Here is an 18,930-nt window from a genome sequence, read left to right on the forward strand (position 1 = left end):
ATTGGCAGAATTCTGGGGGATGAACTCACTGAGGTTCAGACTGATCCTAAACTTTCATAATATCATCTAAAACCAGAAGCTAAGAAATACCTCAAGTCAACACAATAATCAAAAGCCAAATAGACAAGATTAATCATGCTTTATACTGGTCCCTGTGACTCTCCATCTCTCTGAGTCAAAAGAACAAAAACCAAAAAAACAAAACCCAAAAAACAGTGAGGATATAGATTTGTTCAGGACTATAAGCCCAAATAAATGAGTCATATTTGTACTCTTCTTCCCCAAGTTACTGAATCCCAATACTATTTTATCTTCAATACTAACATTATAAACATGTGTTCTGCTTTCTTTAGTGCTCCTTTAGATCAAGACCGGCCCCCACCCCACCCCAGGAAGTTCAACAATTTGGGCACTTCTGCCTTCGGGGTTTACTGAGGCACCCTCTTGGTTTCCACAGATTTTTAACTAGAACTTTCAGAACTCTGAATTTTTCTTATCCAATGTATAGATGACCTTTTACTGTGTTCTCAAGATGAGGTGAGCTTGAAGACTGACTCCTATTTGTACTTACTATTTTAGTTTTAAAAGGTTATATCATTTCCAATGATAAAATACAATTTTCTCAGAACAGAGTGCATTATCTAGAACATAATTTCTATTTAAAATTTTTTTAATTTTATTATTGTAAGTTTTTAAACTCCACTTAGTTAACATACAGTATAATATTAGTTTCAGATGTACAATATAGTGATTCAACACTTCCTTACACCTGGTGCTCATCACAACAAATGCCCTCCTTAATCTTCATCACCTATTTAAACCATCTCCCCTCCGGTAACCATCAGTTTGTTCTCTATAGTTACGAATCCATTTTTTGGTTTCTGTATTTCTTATTTTTTCCTTTTGCTGGTTTCTTTTGTTTCTTAAATTCCACATGAGTGAAATCATATCCTATTTGTCTTTCTCTGACTAATTTCACTTGACATAATATTCTCCAGCTCCATTCACGTTATTGCAAATGGCAAGATTTCATTCTTTTTTATGGCTGAATAATATTCGATTGTATTTATAATTCCAATATAGTCAATATACAGTGTTATAATAGTTTAAGGTGTACAATACAGTCGTTCAACAATTCTATACATTACTCGGTGCTCATTGTAGTAAGTGTACTTTTAATCCCCTTCACCTATTTCACCCATTCTCCACCCACCTCCCCTTTGGTAATCCTCAGGTGTTTCTCCCTAGTTAAGAGTCCTTTTTTTTGTTGTTTCTCTTTTCCTTTGCTTTTTTTTTTCTTAAATTCTGCATATGAGTGAAATCCTATGGTATTTGCCTTTCTCTGGCTGACTTATTTCATTTAGCATCATGCTCTCTGGATCCATGTTGTTGCAGATGGCAAGATTTCATTCTTTTATATGGCTGAGTAGTATTCCATTACATATTCACATCTTCTTTATCCATTCATCTATCAATGGACACTTGGGCTCCTTCCATTATTTAGCTATTGTAAATAATGCTGCAATAAATATAGGGGTGCATATATCTTTCCAGATTAGTGTTTTTATATTCTTTGGGTAAATACCCAATAGTGGAATTATTGGATCAATGGTGGTTCTATTTTTAATTTTTTGAAGTACCTTCATACTGTTTTCCACAGTGGCTGCACCAGTTTGTATTCTCAACAGCAGTGCACAAGGATTCCTTTTTTTCCACATTCTCACCAACACTTGTTGTTTCTTGTGTTTTTGATTTTAGCCATTCTGACAGGTGTGAGGTGATATCTCATTGTGTTTTTGATTTGCATTTCCCTTATGATTAGTGATATTGAGTATCTTTTCATGTGTCTATTGGTCATCTGTATGACTTCCTTGGAGAAATGTCTGTCCATGTCTTATGCCACTTTTAATTGGTTTGTTTGTGTTTTGTTTTGTTTTGTTTCTTTGGTGTTGATTGTATAAATTCTTTATATATTTTGGATACTAACCCATTATCGAATATGTCATTTGCAAATATCCTCTCTCATTCAGTAGGTTGTCTTTTAGTTTCGTTGATTGTTTCCTTTGCTGTGAAAAAGCTTTTTATTTTTGATGTAAATCAATGGTTTATTTTTGCTTTGGTTTCCCTTGCCTCAGGAGACATATCTAGAAATATATTACTATTGCTGACTGCCTGTGCTGTTTTCTAAGATTTGTTTGGGTTCAGGTCTCACATTTAGGCCCTTATCACATTTTGAGCTTATTTTAGCATATGATGTAAGAAAGTGGTCTGGTTTCATTCTTTTGCATGTAGCTTTCCAGTTTTCCGAACACCATTTGTTGAAGAGACTGTCTTTTCCCATTGCATATTCTTGCCTCCATTGTCAAAGATTAATTGACCATATAATTGTGGGTTTATTTCTGAACTCTCTATTATGTAGAAAATAATTTATCTTAAAAGAAGTAAAATTTTTACCCGTGATAGGTTACAAATCACTCAAAACTTTCCCAAATTATTAAGAGATAACTAGGAGGGTTCTGTTTTTCACTGGTTACTGCAAGCAGTGGGTTCCCAACTTTTAAAATATCATCACATTTCTATATGACTTATTTAATCCTTGACAAATGAAACTCCTTCCTGAGAATGTAAATATTAACAGCTATTTTATGACTTAAAATGAACTCATCAAAAGCTCCATGAGTTGTGTCTTCCTAATCATAAATCTTTCTGCCTATTTTTACGTGAACACTCTGGATTATCCCTTAGTGTTCTTAGTTGGAATTATCACAGACCAATGCTTCTTTCAACCTTTCGCTAGACCAATAATCTCCTTGTCTAAGCAGCAGCACCCAAACAAGTGGAGGCTTTTACTGACTTGGTTTTATGATCTTTAACTTGATGGTATCTTATGCTGTGCAATCTTTGTTACTTACTGAAAATACATGAAATTTTTCAGTAAGCAGACTTAATTCCTATGAAATTTTATCACCTCCCCCTTCACACACTGTATCCATCATTGGATTATTTTAAATCCTACTAATCTTTCATTACTCAAAGGAAAGGAATCCCATGACTGTCTACCTTCTGTTCAAGAACTGACTATGCCTTGAATAGACTTGTTATAAACATCCCTAGAAAATCCTCATTGAGTATCATTTATTGATTGTCCATCTCTTAATTCTGAAACTGGAAATTTTTAGGCAAGACATTCCAGACAGATTTCAATGAACTCTTAGAATATAACCTGTTATCAGAAGTAAATTCAGCCCAGATGGTAGAATTTCATGAACTTGCCAGAGCTTGCAAATTGTCAAGAGATAAGGGTTAATATATACACTCATAGCAGGTAAGCCATTGGGGTAATCCACAATTTTGAAATGCTTTAGAAAAACAGAAGATTAAAAAATACATATGGTTACACACACACACACACACACACACACACACACACACACACACACTCGTGCATTTGGGCTGCTATAAAAAAATACCATAGGCTGGATGGCTTAAACAGCATTTATTTCTCACAGTTCTAGAGTCTGGGAAGTCTCAGATTAAGGTGCCAGAAGATTCAGTGTGTAGTGAGGACCTGCTTCTTGGTTTATAGACTACTGCCTTCTCACTATGTCTTCACAAGGCAGAAGAAACAAGGAGCTCTATGGTATCTCTTCTATAAGAGCACCAATATGTTTCTAAAGGCCCAACCTCATTATCCCATCACAGTAGAGGTTAAGATTTAAAAATTTAAATTTTGGGAGAGACACAAACATTCTACATATAATAAATTTATTGTTTTAACCATTTTTAAATGTACAATTTAGTGGCATTTGTGCATGCACATTGTTGTGCACCATCATCATGATCTATTTACAGAACTTTTTCATTATTCCATATGGAAACTATATCCTTGTGAAACAAGAACTTCTCATTGTCATCTCCCCCCAGCTCTACTAACCTCTATTCTTTTTTCTGTCTCTATAAATTTTTAGGTACCTTATATAAGTGGAATCATACAATGGTTTTCTTTTAGTGTCTGGCTTATCTCACTGAACATCATATAACATATTAATGTAAACATATTAATACTACATAAACTATTTTCTACAGTGGCTGTATCATTTTACATTTCTGCTACAAAGCACCAGGTTTCTTATTTCTTCACATCTTCACTAACATTTGTTATTTTTCATATTTTTGATAATAGCCATCCTAATGAGTATGGGTTGGTAACAGTGAAGGTTTTTGACCCCAGACATTAACCCAATAAAAATGGTTAACAGATTAAATGACTATTAAATGACTAACACAAATGTTGAAGTCATGCAAAAACAGGTAGCATGGAAACCAAAGGAAATGCCTAGATAATGAATATAGCAGGTAGGCCTTACGAAGGTCCTGGCCCTCCTAATAGTCCTAGAACTCAAGTCTTCTGAGAGTTTGAAGGAGGTTATTATAGAATGCCAGTGATTGGCTCCAGCATATGAAGAGTTATTGGAAAAATTCCAGTTGTAAATTGCTTGAAAATTATCTCTGATACTTCAGAGTGCATACTTGGTGACACTAGAGGATCTTAACTAGAATCTTCCCAAAAATTCCACATGAAAGCCTACACACAATAAAGACAAATTGACGACTACAGTCAGTCAATATTGGTTGGGATATTTTTACTAAGTGACTAAGGTTATCTGTGGTACATGACTATATAAGGAACATGGACAAGAGCCTAAGCTTCAAAGTCCCTATGAACATTTTTAAATAAGTTCATGTAATTGTCTCCTTCTATGTTTTTTTTTCTTTTCAATTGAGATATAATTGACCTACAACATTACATTAATTTCAGGTGTACAACATAACAATTCAATACTTGTATATATTTTGAAATGTTCACTACAATAAGTCTAGTTAGGATCCTTCATCGTATGGGGTTTGAATATGTCCTCCTGGTCATTGTTTGCTTATTCTTAGAATAGATCAAAGCATTTCCTTTCTTGGCAGCTATGTTTCTGACTATATAGCAAGCACATTGCTTAATTTTATGTTTCCAATTCTCCAGTGATAAAAGTACTCATTTTGTTGGGACTGTTCAACAATTTCAAAGCCTTGAGCTTAGAAACAAATTATCATTCTTTAAACTGTGTGCTTTTGTTACTTATTTTTCTAGCCATATAATTTCCTCTTCTCAGGTTAAAATTCTTAATTTTTAACAAACATAATTATTTTTAAGCTATATTACTTATGAGTTCTTTAAGGTCAATGTTGCTTTCTGTATTCTTATTCACTCCTAAGTATAAGTCCAACACCTGAATGCAATTTGTTCATGATTTGGAGCTAGGTAAAACATAAAATCAAATGAACTACTAGGCTTGTAACCATTTTTCCCAGTGTCAAATAAGTCCCTTTAGTTCTAATCCTTTATAATAAAACATATGGTTTAATCAGTCATCTGCCTCAGTTACTAACATGTAGTTTTTGGTTTTGTAGTCACTGTTTATTTATTTATTTTTTTTTTGTGGAAGACAGCATATCAGGCAGATAAGCAAAACCCAAAACACCCTATTATGTCATATCTGGGAGGGTAGGAAGGGAAGTTTCTGTAACACCCAGAAAGCACTTGTATGAGAATACCTCTTTATAACTGGACTGTCACAGAGGTAAGACTCAGAAAGTGAACCTGTGGAATTTATTTAATACCTATGTTATGTTACAGACTTTACAGACAAGGTTTACTATATAGGATATCTTTGTATTCCCTATAAGATATAACATTTCATCTACTTCATGGCATCTTTACTCTATATTCTGCCACCTAGTGCTTAAAAATCCCCAAGTAGTGCAAAACTATACAGTAAGCCTAGGCATCCACATAGGGATATTTTGACTAAGAGCTTGTCACTGGGCAGCCCCCTACCACAGGTATGAAACTTGTTTCAAGAAAGAGAAAAAAACAGGTCTCTGGAGTCTAAAACCTTAACTATTCAAGGGAAATTATGGATGTTTTTCTTCTGCCCTTAGCCTCTGTATATCACTCTTTACTAGAGGCATGGATGGTGGGAAATCTTAACAAGCCATGGTTCAGAGATTGAAAAGGGAGTTAGATAATGCCAGAAATCCATAGAACTCCTTCTCTGTTCATAAAGTAAGAAGCCCTAGGGGCGCCTGGGTGGCTCAGTCAGTTAAGCGTCCGACTTCGGCTCAGGTCATGATCTCGCAGTCCGTGAGTTTGAGCCCCACATTGGGCTCTGTGCTGACAGTTCAGAGCCTGGAGCCTGTTTCAGTTTCTGTGTCTCCCTCTCTCTCTGACCCTCCCCCGTTCATGCTGTCTCTCTCTCTGTCTCAAAAATAAATAAATGTTAAAAAAATTGTTTTTAAAAAGTAAGAAGCCTTTGACATACCTGCACTTCACAGTTATTACATGTACCACTTTAGGAAAAAAATATTATATTTACAATCCTATAGATATTTCTGAGAACGTTATTATTACCAAGAAGGTCGAGGAAACAAAGGAAATTATAAGATTAGTTAATTTAGATAATATGCCCATACCTAGTCTGTAGGCATTTTTGTGGCTGCAGTCTGTTGTCCTGAGTTAATTAGACCAACCTTGGTTTTTGACTTAGATGTGGAATATGTAATCTGATCATAGTATTCTTAGTATTTGTGTTACAGTGTTCAAACATGTAACCTCTAGAATTTTAAATGCTTTTCATAAGCACTGTTCTATCAAATGATAGAGCAGCACACACACAAAAAAGGAAAACTTGATACATGTAATGGTTGAAATGAGCACCAAAAGAACTCTGATATATAATGAGGACTCTACAAACATCTGTTGCATCATTTCCCCTTATGATAACCATCTATAGGTCAGGCTGAAGAATGATCAAAAGGGAAGGCTGATTAATAAGATCATCTGTTTCAACAGGACTTGAGTAAGATTTTAGATCAACTATGCTAACCTGTATTAGTTGCTTGTTCCAAGAGAATTTTGCCTGGGAGAAATAATTCCATAAGCCAATAAATAACTTCACCGATTTACTTCAGACTTTTACTACAGATCAATTTATTGGAGATAAAAACTCTACTCACCTGGGTAGACTGCTTACTCATCGAACAGGAATTTACTTTCCAAGACTTGCCTCATGACCCTTGCTTTACTATGTCTACCAATCCCAAATTATTATATCACACATTTTTATTGAATACTAGTCAGTTCCTTGCCTAGAAAGAGCCATCTTTAATCAATTGAGCTCAAACTTCAGAGTCTTATTAATACGTATCTCACTCTGACATTCTTCTTCTGAGACACTGCTCAAACTCTGTCAAGGAGGTTCTCTCCCTCAATGCAGTGAGTCCTAAATAAACTTGGTTTGGCTTTACTAATGGGCTATTGTGTGATATTTTGAAGAGCTCAGCAAGAAGTTGTACACATACCTTTTAAAAAAGAGAATTTCTGCTTCTCAAAAGTTTTAGATTTCATGTTTTTTGTTAAAGGGATTACTTTAGGAGTTTAGGAAACCATTTTTTTTAGAGACTGCAAAATAACATTATTGACTTGCAAAATTTTCTCTTTAAAATCTGTTCAAAAACTAAGTACGTTATGGAAATCCAATAAACCAGAATTTTTGGTCTATAAGGGTTAATTAGTATTCTTTTTAGTAGATATGAAGCTATTTCCATACACTAAAAAAAAACATTTTGGGCGTGCCAGGGTCATGGAATTGAGCCCTGCATTGGACTCCACATTGAGCGTGGAGCCTATTTAAGATTCTCTCACTCCCCAACTCTGCTCCTCTCCCCCATGCACACTTTCTCTTTCTCTAAAATTAAAAAAAAACATTTTGAAAGATGCAATTGAGGAAAAAAAATCAATTGCTACCTCTTATTCAGTGGCATACATTTCCCAATAAAAAATAAGAAAAAATAGACAAGCTATCATTGACAGTGTGAAGAGGAAGAGGTGCTGAGAGTGAAATGCAAAGAACTTTAGAACCCTAAGTAATATAGGCATTTAAATACAGATTACATTGGGAATAAGGTTTGATTGAGGTAAAGTTTGTTAAAATTAGTCCTGTATCTATCAAATTGAGTACTGACTTTGTGTTTAATATACTGTGCTGACTGGAAGTGAAATGAAGAAACTTGGAGATTTGGAAACTAGAATGGGGACAAAAGAGGACCATTAAGTGACCCAAATTCCAGTTAAAAATTACTGACTACCAGAAATGAAAGAACTTTAGATATCAAGAGGAAAAATAAGAAATTCAGCTGTTTGAAATAATATTATAACTGACTTCAAAGAAATGTGGATTAGTTGCTTTGTACTTTTTCCTTATTGGAAATAAGAGTTACATAAAGTTACTCTTTTATTTTTACTTTGTCTATGTTATGCTATTTCAAATGTTTCGATTATGTTGGAAAAGAAAATGATTCAGAGAAACTGATTGATTAAAGAAGCTTTATGACTAGTATTCTGGGCATTTTAGAAACTAGAACACATTAGTGAAACTTGTTTATTGAAAAGAAATATAAATTTGGCCATTAACTGGCTTAGCACTGATTTTCATTTTAGTTTAAGTATGCTTATATTCCTAAAACTTATTGTGCATCACAACATACTCCTTTTATAAACCCTGACTCTCAAAATATCCCTGTAAGATAGAGGGATAAAAATTATGTTTCACAGGGTTCCTGGGTGGCTCAGTTATTTAAGTTTTTTACTCTTGGTTTTGGCTCAGGTTATGATCTCACAGTTCATGAGTTTGAGCCTCTCATAGAGTTCTGAGCTCATAGCAATGGAACCTGCTTGGGATTCTCTCTCTCCCTCTGTTTCTGGCTCATGTTCTCTCTCTCTCTCTCTCTCTCTCTCTCTCTCTCTCTCCCCCCCCCTTTCTCTCAAAATAAATAAACTTTTAAAAAATATATGTTTCACTATTCATGAAGTGATAATCATTGAAGTCAAGTAGATTGGACAATATTGTACACAGTGGAAAACATTTTTAAATCTCCCTATGTATTTTCTTCATCGTTATGTGTTACCAAAACAAACTCTTCTTTATAGATGTCACATTTTAAGAATGTGAATAGAATCACAAATCAATGGTATTACATTCTGACACTGTGTCTTCAGTAGAAAGCATCTCTGTTTCTCATTTTGAAGAATCACACCTTTCATGTTTCATTACTCAAGAATACTCATGATAACAAGAGACCCAACTTTCATTATGACGAGTGTAAGAGAAAGCATCCCCTCCCACAACAAAATTAAGACTCCTTCCTTGAACCACAGAAAGCAGTGGACAACATCTACTGATCGCCTTACCCCTGGATAATCTGGACCAGTGACTGAAAAGAAGGATGTATTTACCCTGATTACCTGTATTTATTACTGGAATTAGGGCCATTATCTTCTAACTCACGTGGTAACAAGAATGGATGTTGGGAGGATAATCACAATATAATGCTTCCTTTTTCCAGCTTAAGTTTATGCTCCTTCTCTGGAATTAAATGTGGACTCCTCACATCTTTCTGCTTATTGAAATAATTCTCATCCTGTAAGGATAAGGCAAGTACTTATCTTCATGCTACAAGATGCCTTCCTTGACTATTGTATCACCACTCTTTCCTTCCTCTATTAGACTTTTATTTTGTACCACATATTGTATGGCTGGATTACATGCTTCTATTTAAAGTTAGCTGTATCTTTTTTCTTTTTTTTCCAAATGGGTTAGTGGGCAGAAGTAAGTAACAAAGCAAACCCTTGTTTGTTAGTGTGCACTTGTTTCATGTAGGTCCCTTTCGTCTTCCAAACCAGATTGTATGCTCTTAGTGGCACAGATTTTGCCCTTTATTTTTCCTAGCCTTGCAGAATTAGTCTGAGTAAAAACTGCAGATTATTATTGTCTAATTCTTAATGATCCAAAACACAGCATTGCTTATTATTATTACATTCTTGGTCATTAGCATTTTTAAAACTTACTTTTAGAGATTATATTTGCTTTTATCTTAAGATGGTATTAATCTTAGTAAAAACAAAAAACAAAAGTCCCAAACCTTTAAAATGTCAATTCAGCCACACAACACTTTTTTCTTAGCTTCTTTTGTCTCATGTTAAGTAAATATATGTTATAGAGGAAGGACGGCTATATACAGAAATCATTTTAACCTGGAGAGATTCTCAGCCATGCAAGAACTGTACTCAAGCTCTCTTGAGTGCTTAATAAATATTTGGTCTTATTACTCTATAGTTCATGTTTGCTTATTCATTGGAAAATTAAAATAAATCCCCTAATTTTCATAATGATTTTATCATACATCAATCTTCTTTGTAACTCTTCTGAGAAAGAGTGGTCAATGAGGCATTCTATAAAGGAAGGTTAAAGGTTTTATGACTTTAATCTGCATATGAAACTCATAATTCCAAATACTTATAGTTTTCTCAGGCTTGTTCTAATGGCTATATATATTTTTATTTACTCTGCCTAATGTAATTTCTAAATAAATTATGAGTTACCATAAGCCTTCTCTAAAATATTTAGATCATAGCAAAACAATTGGTATGCTGTAAATTATATAGTTCTTAAGAGTGTGAATCCTGTAATGTCTGTGTTTGCTTCCTAACTGAATGACCTTAAATGACCTGGCTGAATGACAGTGGGCAAGTTATTTCTTGTTACTCAATTTTCTCATTTATTAAATGTTGGTTATAATAGTACCTATATCATAGGATCCTTATGAGAGTTTGGTTTAACTTCATTTCTAATTATGGATTGTATACAAAATGTCGTCATAGAATTACAGAATTAGAGACAGTAAAATCTATTTCTTCTTTATTGAAAAATGATTGTTCTTATATACCACTTAAGTCAGTATAATTAAAATGTCTAACTTATTATAAACATGCAAGGGCCTCTTTTTAGTATCAAAAGGAATAAATTAGCTGTCAGTCACTCGGTCTGGAAGCAGAATCAAGAAAACAGCAGAAATCAAGGCTTTCTTTTCTTTTTTCTTTTTCTCTTTCTGTCTTATAGGCAGTGAGGTTTCTCTGCTAAGATACCTCTCTGTGTGCGTCTGCTTCATAATTTCTTTTTGCGTATAGACTTCCTCCGCTCCATTTGCTTATAAGCCTAACATAGTTACCCCTACCTTGGTATTGCATATGTATTGGGTCAAATGCCCAACAGAGATTGACAAGAGTTTTTGAGTCCTTGCACTTATCTTGACAGGAATTACAACTGGTCCAGCTCAGGTCAGGTAATTGCCCTCATCCAATCAAGTAGGCCAAGGGTGTCAGACAGCCCCTTGCCCACTCAGTAGGGACTGTGGCGCGCACATTTCTTAAAACAAGCATGTGCTAAGAGGGAATTGACTAGGAAGTACCTGACAGATACTTTTTAGAGATGGGCTTGAAAATTTAACAGAAACCATGTGAAAGCAAAGCAAAGAATATCGATTAACAAATTTAGAAAGCTAAATTCTAATCAATTTAGTTTTAAGGTTTGGATGACATACATTTTCACTGATCACATTTTGTAATGACAAAAGTGTTTTTTTTTCTTCAACCATTACAGAAATTTTGAACATAAATGTAAGACTATGCTTTTGTCATCACAATTATGACCTTGTACTAATCTCGTTTTTCACTCTGGAGAGCTTCACAAAGTGATACACTTGAAAAATATTTTATCCAACTCTGGGTGAGTAAAAACACTGAAAAAAATGCCATAACAAATTGAGAACACATAGGTACCTTAATTACATATGACCAATTACCTGAATGGGGTTTAGCCAACACTCTGAAAAGGAAATAAACTCAAGACAATGCCACAATTTACCCTACTTCTCAGTAGATGGGCTTTCAGTGTTTCTTCTCAGTGGACCTGTCCATGTGTACCCTTAACCTTACTTTTGGCACATAACTTGGAGAATGATGGCAGTCCTGCCTGCCCCTAGCATCGTATGGCCAGAGCAAGAGTAAAAATGGAGGCCCACGCATCAAATGTCTAAATATTTAAGATTAAAAATGAAGCCAATAAAATATTATATGAAATGAGTTCCTTCCTCTTCCTTTAACAGATGGACTTTCATAATTATCTGAGAGGCCAAATTTGAAGTTATAAATTTCAGACTCTCTGAAGTTCTGCGCTCCAATGAGATGGTCCATCCCTTTCTTTTCCTACCTCTGTTTCTATGAAGGACTTACACACACACATGTGACTGACTTGCCCCAGTAAGTTATTAGCATACCTTCTACAATCAGCCACTCTTGGCCACTTTCCAGTCTATGGTGTGCACACCTGCAGGACAATCTACCCCTAGGAGAATGGAACTGAGGAGGAGACATTTGCAAAGTTCAGATCAGTGGCCTCTCTTCTCTGTGCCTAAAGATAGTCGTGGCTGGTGAAAAGAAGGGTGTATATGTATGGGTTATGATTCCACGTGTCAGTAAGCTTTCATGATTGAATGAAGATAAAAAGGATATTTTTATAAAGTGGGAGGTTTATGCCATCAACCAAGAAAGGCCAGAAAACATTAATTCTAAACAAAGGAGCTTTTACTTTTTATTTAATAAATGTGAAATTTAGAAAAATATTAAAAAAGCTATTTCTGAAAGAAGTCTGAAGCACATGAAGTACAATTGTATTTATTGATATCAATATTTAAAAAAAGAATGAATAAGTGAGAAGATATAAGAAGTTGTCTGGTGTTTCATCTTTATATAACATGAGACTCATTCAGATTTTATATAGATGAAAATGCACTCAAGAATTTTGAAGAAGGGGGTGCCTGGGTGGCTCAGTCGGTTGAGTGGCCGACTTCAGCTTGGGTCATGGTCTCATGGTTCATGGGTTCAGGCCCCACGTTGGGCTCTGTGCTGACAGCTTGGAGGCTGGAGCCTGCTTTGGATTCTGTGTCTCCCTCTCTCTCTCTGCCCCTTCACTGCTTGTGCACTATGTCTCAAAATAAATAAACATTAAAAAAAATTTCTTTAAAAAAAGAATTTTGAAGAGGAATGACAAGATTAAATGATAAATATTACTTGTTGATAGTAGGTGTCTTTTCAAAATTAAAGAAAAAATAAACATGTTATGGTTGTGTTTATGATTTGGTAGTAACAATAACTACAAATGCAATAAATGTAGTCCTCAATATTTTATAAGGCTTTGAACACTTAAAAATATGTTATAATCTATGTAGCCACTTTGTTGAACCAGTATATTCAATGGAATATACATTGGAAATGGTTCTAGTTTTGTTTCCCCAATCACTATCATTATCCTAGATTTCCCTTTTCTGATATTGTTAGCAGGTACCAAAGTTTTCTGGTCTACTGTAGTCCAAATAAAACTTCAATTTTTCACCCTTCAAAATGTCTCTCCTATTTCTAGCTGACGCGTAATTGTTAGGTAGAAGATCTATGGTGCAGGGTGGGGAGGATGGTCTGTTCTTTCGCTCTTCTTCCTCCTCCTCCTCTTCTTACTCTTGCTCTTACAGCCGGTGAAGAGCAGAATTAGTAGAAAATCATCAACTTTCTACATCCCTGAGACTTGTAATCAGATTGTAGATGTCCTCTATGTGATAAGCCTTCAACTGTGGTATTTTCATATTGGTCATTTGTGTGTGGCCTGAAGGCACATTGCATTGTATCTGTTTGTGTCCCCCTCCCCCCAAAATCATGTTAAAATCCTAATACCCAATGTGATGGTATTAGGAGGTGAGGCCTTTGGGAGGTGATTATGTCATGAGAGTGGAACCCTCGTGAATGAGATTAATTTTATATATATATATATATATATATATATATATATATATATAATATTTTATATATTTTGTGTATATATAAAATATCCATAGAGCTTCCTTGCTTCTTCTGCCATGTGAGGACACAGTGAGAAGATGTTCATGTATGAAGAAGAACGTGGGCTCACACCAGACAATGAATCATCTGGCACCTTGATTTTGGACTTCTGGCCTCCAGAACTATGAGAAGCAAATGCTTGTTGTTTATAAGCAACTCAGTATATAATATTTTTATTATAGCATCCCAAATGGACTAAGTATCTTTCCCTGAAGCTGAGGTGAATTCCCTTGTTGACCTTTTGTAAGCATTTCCTTGACCCTCAAGGTCTTGCTCTTGACAATACTCCACAGCATCTTAACGCTAGGTACCACCTTGGAATGGTATAACTTAAATATTAGCTTAAGTCTGGTGACTTTGTGGTGTCCACTTGGTTTACAGGAAGCTCTCCATTGCAGCTTCTCTTCTTTCCTTGACGTTATGGTGCTCTAGCCAGATTTTTGTATTCATAGTTCTTCGGGCAGGCAGTAAGCATCAGTCTCTATGTTTAAGAATGTCCTAGTCACTGAGAAGGCTATTGCCAAGTTCTTTCAACATCAGCCTGTGATGGTTAATTTTATGTGTCAGCTTGAGTGGGCCCCAGGTTCCCAGACTAAGCATTGTTTCTCTATGTGTCTGTGGTAGTGTTTCCACATGATAGTAGCACTTGAATTGGTGGGCTTTGTTGATTGCCCTCCCCAATGTGAGTGGATAGCATCCAATCGATTGATGGCCTGATTAGACCAAAAGGCTGAGGAAGGAAGTATTTATCATTTTTTACCTGCTTCACTGATCGAGCTGGGACATCTCATCTTCTTCAGCCTTCAGACTAGAATTTACACTACCAGATTTCCTGGGTTTTCAACTTACGGATAGCGATTGTGGGACTTAGCCTTCATAATGGTGTGAGCCAATTCCTCATAGTTAATCATATACCTATATATACATATCTGTGTGTGTATATATATATGTATACATATAATTATGGATATATTGTACATATATGCATACATGTAAATATGTATATCTATGTATAGATACACATACGGAAAGATTGATCTCCTATTGGTTCTGTTTCTATAGGGAATCCTAATACACAGCCTCATTATTCTTCACTCTGATGGCAGCCCAGTAGTGGGCATACGAGCATCTGCAAGTTAGCAAATGTCCAGCCTAAGACTGAGATGCTAGAAACAGGAAAAATCACTTTCAACAACTTGTCCCTTCTGTTATCTACTTTGATTTTTCACAATGAGTATTGAGGTCTATTGGATTGGTATTATTTTCTCTACTTTACACACGAGTAAATGAATGCTCAGATGTTAAGTGACCAACTCCAATCAGTTACAGGTTCACTTTGGAGTAAAGCCTTCTTTCCATCTATTTCGAGATTTAAGACTCAACTCTTGGGGTGCCTGGGTGGCTCAGTTGGTTGAGCATCCAACTTCGACTCAGGTCATGATCTCACAGTTTGTGGGTTTGAGCCCCATATCAGGCTCTGTGCTGACAGCTGGAGCCTGCTTTGGATTCTGTGTCTCCCTCTCTCTTTGCCCCTTCCCCACTCATGCTCTGTCTCTCTCTGTCTCTCAAAAATAAATAAAAATATTAAAAAAAAAGACTCAACTCTTTATACCCAATTACATACCTTGGATGTCTGTTCACCTCTGGAACCAATATATTTCTTAGATATGTAAGGCTTCAACAAATATAAGAAAAATAAATTCTGAATAACTGATTTAATTAGGGATTTTAAAAATTATTTTTGAAAGTCTTTAAAAAGTTGCTAAGGAGAAAAAAAAAGACCTAATTCAACCCATTTCTATATGCTTCCTACTTAGTTTTCAGAGCCGTGACAGAGCTGTCTTCTTCATTTTGACATAAACACTCTCTCCACAGTCACTAAGAAATTAAGAAAACCTCATTTATTTTTCCAGGGTCCATTAACAAGTCCATATTTTATTTGTCTTCCATCTTCATTTTCGACTGTGCTTTGCTAATAAGAAAAAGCTAACATTTTTTCTAGCAATCAAAATCCATTCACAATACTGATTTCCAATTATTTAAAGAATGAATTGCATTTTGCGATTTTGGCTGGTTTAAAAAGTGGATTCAGTAAATATCTTGCCTGGAAACAGAGATAATAGGTTCATCATGGATATTGTCCCTTAAGTCGGAGTTACACAACAGTAGTTTGTTTAATCCTTTCCTTTCCCTTGCCCCTGGTAATGACATTTCATTAACATTTTAACTTCTTCGGGAAAAAAAAATATTTCAGCTTAGAGCTTTAATAACCTACCTAGGGTATGCTTTACGTGAGCTTGCATTTTTAAAAAAGAAGCTTCTAACAGGTTCTAATATTAGTTTTAATTTTGAATTCTTAGCAGTGTCTATTGACCCAATGAAAATTTCAATACTGCGTTTCAGCCAGTACTGTTTTACCCTAACTGCACAGACTCAGGGTAAAAAACAGAAGATATGTGTACCAGGTTTTACTCTGTTTCCTCAGATATGATCTTGATCATGGGCATCCCTTAAATCACACTTACTTAGGGAATTTGCCATGTAATACTCCCATTTCCTCTCTTCTGGGTAAGAAGGATACATGCCTCTGTTCTGTACAGCCTTACTGGGCACCAGTCCTTTGGAATTTGGGAATTAAAAATATATTTATAAACTAATGGCCTTTTAGAATTCTTTTGGAAGACTTACTAATTTTTAAAAATTAGCTTTCAAATGAAATATTAACTGAATTTGCTAAATAGCTAAATTAAACATCAATTATGGGGCACCTGGGTGGCTGGTTTAAAAAGTTAAGCGACCGACTTCAGCTCAGGTCATGATCTTGCAGTTCATGAGTTTGAGCCTCGCGTGGGACTCTGTGCTGACAGCTCAGAGCCTGGAGCCCATTTCAGATTCTGTGTCTCCCTCTCTTTCTGCCCCTCCCCCACTCACACTCTGTCTCTCTGTCCTTCAAAAATAAATAAACCTTAAAAGAAATTAAAAAAAAACAAAAACAAACATCAGTGATGTTACAATGCACAACAAACGTGCATTTAACTTTGTCCCCAGGTGAGGAAATTTGCCTTAGCATCTGACTTGCTGCCTTCGTCACTCATCTTCTCTTTCCTGTTCCACATCTTTCTATGTAAAATGATTAAGTTTTTACTCAGTGCTCAATTATGTAACTGGGCTTTGCTTCCCTGGGTACAGATGGACACACATTCATTTTCCCTTTCTCCTGAAAATGCTCTAGTTGTTGGCCTTTTCTTTCTGATCCAATTTTTCTCTCCTTTATTGTTTATACTAAGTGACTCACTGTTTCCCTATAATGCCCTGCAATAGCCACTGCTGCTGCTTCTCTCTGCTCACTCTTTCAGGGCCACTTTTATAGTCTTACCTTATGCCAGGCAGGCTGCATAGAGATTCTCTGAGCTCTCTGGTTTCCCCTCTGTGCTGCTCAGAGGTCACATACTCTCAGGCCACCTGGCCCATAAGGATAAGGCTTATGTCATCTGTTTCGTAAAGGGGGTATTCTTATTTAGACTATCCACCATTACTTCACCTTTCCTCTGTGGTTTAGGTAGGAGTATATAGCAGTCAGCAGGTGATCAAATTACTTTAAACACTAGTCCAGTCATTATGCTATAGCTATTGAGCTATATTTTCTTCCCTTTTCTCTGAATGACAGACAAGAACTATTTTCTCCCTTTAAGAAACTAAAAATTCTGTAGAGAGGAATCTGGCTGGCAAGAAAGTGCCTCAAATAAAAAAAAATTATAATGCTTTCTGTTCTCCCCATGTGTCTTCATTGTAGCTAGTAAGCAGAATAATGGTGTTATCTTCCAGAACTTTAAAAATTTTAATTACTTATTATCCACCTCATATAAGTTGCTTAAAATCTAGAATTATTGAGGACTTTCTGTAAGGTTAAGTGTGTGTGCAATTCAAACAAAATTTAAATGAAAGCATCAATGACCTCTAATGCCATAATTAGCTTCATTCTTTCATCCAATAAATATTTATGAAGGATTTTTATGTATTTTTTTAGATGCTGAGTATGAAGAAATAGACAAATACTGAATAAAATTGACAAACCTTTTGACTTCAGGTAGTTTACCTACTAGTTAAGGAGGATAAGCAATAAACAACTTAGTATATAACGTAATGTCAAGTGGTGAAAATGTATAGGAAGAAGAAAAGTTACCTTAATCAAAACTAATAATTTGAGAAAAACTAATCATGTTGAGATAGGGATTTCTTTTTGCAACCTGACTGCCAAAGTACAACTTCTATGGGCTTTTCCTAAGACATGAACACTGTTTTGCCATGTGACTCATAATATAATTTTTAGAGCATAAACTTTATGCTAAAAAAATAACATACATATATAAAATATAACATTATGCCAAATCCTAAGTGTATATCCCAGAGAAATTTTCTCACTAGTGGTTACACTGCCACTACTCAGATCAAGAAATGGAATATACCAGCAGCTCAGAATCCTTCCTCATGCCTTTCCCTCCTCTTAAGATCCCTTCCCAAAGGCAGGAGACGTTGCCTACTATCTTGACTTCTTTGCCACCAATTAATTCTTCGTGTTTTTGAGCTTTAAATAAGTTATTTAGTCTGTATTCCTTTTTTGTTTGCTTTTCTTCCTTCATTGAGATTGTCAATATTGTTACTGTGTTTTGAAATAATATTTCATTCTTATTACTAGTTAATATTGCTTTGTATGAAGATATATTATAATTTATTAGTCCAGTCTACTGTTGAAAGACATTTGTATCATTTCCAGTTTGGTGGCATTACAAACAGTGTTGCAATGTACATTCTTATAAATGTCTTTTGATGAGCATACTTTTTAAAGTTTATTTATTTATTTTGAGAGAGAGAGAGTAGAGTGTGTGTGTATGAGTGGGGGGAAGGGCAGAGAGAAGAGAGAGAGAACCTCAAGCAGGCTCTTTGGCTGTCAGCACAGAGCCCGATGATAGGCTCCATCTCACAAATGTGAGATCATGACCCGAGCTGAAATCAAGAGTTGGATGCTTAACCAACTGAACCCCCCAGGTGCCTAGAGCATTTTTTTTTGATGAGCATGTTTTTGCATCTATGTAGTA

Source organism: Prionailurus viverrinus, chromosome B2 (genome assembly GCF_022837055.1).
Source record: "Prionailurus viverrinus isolate Anna chromosome B2, UM_Priviv_1.0, whole genome shotgun sequence".
Taxonomy (NCBI): Eukaryota; Metazoa; Chordata; class Mammalia; order Carnivora; family Felidae; genus Prionailurus; species Prionailurus viverrinus.